Source organism: Acinonyx jubatus, chromosome D4 (genome assembly GCF_027475565.1).
Source record: "Acinonyx jubatus isolate Ajub_Pintada_27869175 chromosome D4, VMU_Ajub_asm_v1.0, whole genome shotgun sequence".
NCBI lineage: Eukaryota > Metazoa > Chordata > Mammalia > Carnivora > Felidae > Acinonyx > Acinonyx jubatus.
The window spans coordinates 80,340,646-80,344,980 of NC_069391.1; positions in this window are offsets into that span (position 1 = coordinate 80,340,646).

Consider the following 4,335-nt stretch of genomic DNA (forward strand, 5'->3'; position numbering starts at 1 on the left):
CTGAATTGTCCCGGCCAGTACCTGTTGTAAAAGGGGCGTATCTTGTTCTAATGCAGGTTACCCCTTTAACGTGCACTCACAGGATTTTTATGGTAAGTGCAAAGATGATTTTACTCTATGTCTTTCAACTTGCCTGATATTTATATAGACCTGGGTATATTTACTATTCACGGACCTCTGAGGAAGTACACAGAACGTAGGCTGCTTGAACTCGCTGTATTATACTGGAGGGAGAATGTTTATGTTTTTAGGTAAATCACTTAAAGAGGCTTATAAAAGCTCACAGCCATGCTGGGGTGGGCTAGGAACTGGTCAGAGAATGTTAGTGACTCAGATTCTGCTCCTGAGAGGTAATATTGATGAGAACACACAAGACGGGGTCTCAAAGGCGGGACAGTAGAACCATTAAGGCAAACGAAGATGAACACCAAAGTGTGTGTGTGTGTGTGTGTGTGAGAGAGAGAGAGAGAGAGAGAGAGTTATTTATAAACATATACTAGCTCACTATAATTTATTAAGCTCTTATTATCTGGTGGTCATAGTGCCAAGTGCTTAGGTGTTTTTTTTCATTTAATTCAGATAGTAGCTCTGTACAGCTCCTTACAGTCAATACTGTTGTTGTCCACATATTTCATATGAGGAAATTGAGGGTCAGATAACTTGCTAAAAGACACACGTAGTAAGTGGTATAGACAGTATTGGATCTGCTGAATCCAATTCTCCATCATTCTATGCCTGCATCAGGGTAGTGGGATTTACTGAGAGTCATTTTCATTTGACCCATTTTATTGAGCCCCTATTTAATGCCAGGCATGATCATCACTGAGGACACAAAGGTGGAAAAATAAAAGCGTTCAAGGGGTTTATATGTCCATGGATGGAAACACAGAAACAACATTTCTGTATAATTTGAGATAGTGATAAGCACGATGAAAATAGAGTCACATGACTTGGGTGTGGAGGAAAGGCTACATCAGAATGAGTCTCTTGGAGGGGACTTAAACCTTTGAGCTGGGACCTGGATGACAGGGATGAGCCAGGCCTGTAAAAGTGTGGAAGGAGTGAGGAGAGCCCGTGGAATGAGTTCATTTTGGAGGAACCCAAGGAAGGGGGAGGCGGCTGGAATATAAACAGAAGGAGAAGGGATGAGAAGCTGGGGTGGTTGGCATTGGTCGGATCATGGGGGTGGGGAGCTTGTACTGCAGTGTAGTGCAGGGTTTGACTTTGATTCGAAGACCAAAGGAATCTTTGGGAAGGTTTAAAGTGGAAGAATGCTCTTTTCAGATAGGTATTTCAGCAAGCTGTTTCTGGTGCCGGGTGGAAAATGGGTTTTAGAGAGGCTTGCACGGAGCTGGGTGAGTAGCAAGAAGACTGTTGTGTAGTCCAGGCAGGAGGTGAAGGTCATTTGGACCAGGTTGTTAGCAGTGGAGGTGGGAAGAAGCAAATAATTCCAAAAAACACATTGGAGGCAGAATCATTTGGACTTAGTGATGTGAGGGGTCAGGGGTAGAGGATAAAAAGGTCCAGTAACAACACTCGGGTTATGGCGTGGGCAACAAGCAGGTTACTGTCAGTGCATTTGAGAAGATGGAGGGAAGGAGAGCGTTGTCACGAGGGAAAAGTCCTGCACTCATGTCTGGACATGTCAGGGTTGATGTGCCTGTCAGACATCACGTGGAAATGTCAAGAGAGCGATGGTATGAGTTTAGAGCTCAGAAAGGACTGGAGATTTGGAAGTCCGTCATGGTAAGCGAAGCCACAAGTGGATGAGATCACAGACAGGAGGGGGAGGGAGGGAAGAGAGAGACGAGAGAGACAGAAAGATAACAAAATCAAGACAAAATCTAGAGAAGTCCTGGGGCGCCTGAGTGGATGTTTGTTGAGCAACCGACTCTTAATTTTTGGCTCAGGTCATGATCCCAGGGTCGTGGGATGGAGCCCTGCATCGGGCTCCACGCTGAGTGCAGAGCCTGCTTAAGACTCTCTGCCCCACTTCCCTGCTCATGCTCTCTCTCTCTCTCTCTAAAATAAAAAATTAAAAAAACCTAGAAAAGTGCAGGGTCATAGAATAAGGGGCAGTGGGGGAGGCAGAATAATCAGTCGTGTTGAACGTCACTGGAGGGCTTAGTAAGACTGGTGCTTTGTGAAAAGTAACGTGTCCCCTGTATTTAGGAATCTGAAGTTCTTGGTGGCTTATTGGAGCCTTTACATTAGAATGGCAAAAATAGCCAGCTGGTTGGGGAGGGGAGGAGCAATCAGGAAGTAGAAAACAAAAGGGAAGTATAATCAGTTCTTGCACGGTTTGTAGAAAGTGAAGACAAATTAGCAAAACAGCCTTGATCAATCAATGTACAGCCAAAGAAGGGAGACACAAGAAACAGACCCAAAAAGAAGGAAAATAGAATCCATGTGTCACCTAAACATCCTTATTTAAAGTTAGATTTGTGGGGCACCTGGGGGGCTCAGTCGGTTGAGTTTCTGACCTCAGCTCAGGTCATGATCTCACAGGTCCTGAGTTCAAACCCTGCATGGGGCTCCCTGCTGTCTAGGAGCCACCTGGAATCCTCTTTTGACATCTCTCGGCCCCTCCCCCCTTGCACTCTCTCAAAAATAAAACATGAAAAAGAATGTTTAAAGCTCGGTTTTCAATTTGGATCAAAGAAATGAAGTCATTAAGTCATTACTTAAGATGACTTAAAGTAATCTCTACACCCAATATGGGGCTTGAACTCACAACCCTGAGATCAAGAGGGTCTACCCCCTCTTGATCAGTTTGGTCTACCAACTGAGCCAGCTAGACTCCCCAAAAGCATGCATGCATTTCACTAGAGGCTCACCTGAAATGAAATGACACAGGTTAAACAGAGTGGTAAAGACAAGGCAAAGCGTTAACTCCAAAATAATTCAGGAGTAATCATATTGATATCAGAAAAGAATAGAATATAAGGAAAAAAGTGCTTTGTATGGGCACATTCTATATTGAAAAGGTAACAGTACCTAGTAATAGTCCATCAAAATATGCACAGCAAAAATGCAAAAAATGCAATTTCATGAAAACCCCAGTCTTAAAAAAAATATTTTAATAATATGCATCTTCTTTTCAAATATCCATGGAATCTGGACAAAAATATAGGATATAGTAAGACTATAAGTAACATATTGTAGACCACGTTTTCTGACCACCAGGCAGTAGAGTGAGCAATTCATAACAAAAGGATAATTTTTTTAAATACTAGAAATTAAAATACTGTCAAATAATTCATAGATCACAGAAAATACAAATTAGAGTCAGAGCTGATGACACTAGGAAAAATTATATAACCAAAATAAGCCCCAAAGCTGTACCTTGAGTAAAACTTAGAGCCTTGCATGCTTATTATATCCATGAACAAATAAAAATAAACCAAGCAATCAATTCAAGAAGCCAAAAACTGAAGAAAAAAAAAAATCTAGGAAAAGCATGAGGAAAGAATAAAAGTGGGATTGATATTTAACCCAAGAGGTGGATCTTTGAAAAGACCAATAAAACAATTTTGACACAGCCAGACAAGAAAAAGAAAATCTGAATGCATATTATGAATAAAAAGATAAATTAACTGTAGGTAGAATACATTAATATTTTGGACATTTTGATTAAATGCTCTTTTAGTAAAAGAACAGGGTTGTTTTTTGTTGTTTTGTTTTTTTTAAGATTTTATTTCTAAGTACTCTCTACACCCAGTTTGGGACTCAAACTCACAACCCTGAGATCACGGGTCACATGGTCTACCGACTGAGCCAGCCAGGCTCCCCAGAGAACAGTTCTGATGGGTGGTACAGTTATATGGACCAAAAACTATAAATGAAGTTGACAAATGTCAGACAACTTCAGTACCCGGAAAATTTTCTAAGCAAAATCTCTCAAACTTTTAAGGAACCAATATCTCCTTTAGATTTTAAACTGTAAGAATATAGAGCAGGGCGCCTGGGTGGCTCAGTCAGTTGAGTGACCGACTGTCGGTTCAGGTCATGATCTCACGGTTTGTGAGCTCCAGCCCTGCGTCGGGATCTGACAGCTCAGAGCCTGGAGCCGGCTTCGGATTCTGTGTCTCCCTCTCTCTCTGCCTCTCCCCTGCTCATGCTCTGTCTCTCTCTGTCTCAAAAATAAATAAAACATTTTTAAAAATTTAAAAACAAAAGAATATAGAGCATAGAAAAGAATGGGAAACATTTCAATTCACTCTTGAGAAGCTAATTTAACCCTTACTTGCAAGAATAGTTGAGAATATTTTGTAAAAGAAAATTAATGTAGGGGAATTTGGCCTACCACGAATTACAGCCTGTTTTGAAGACATG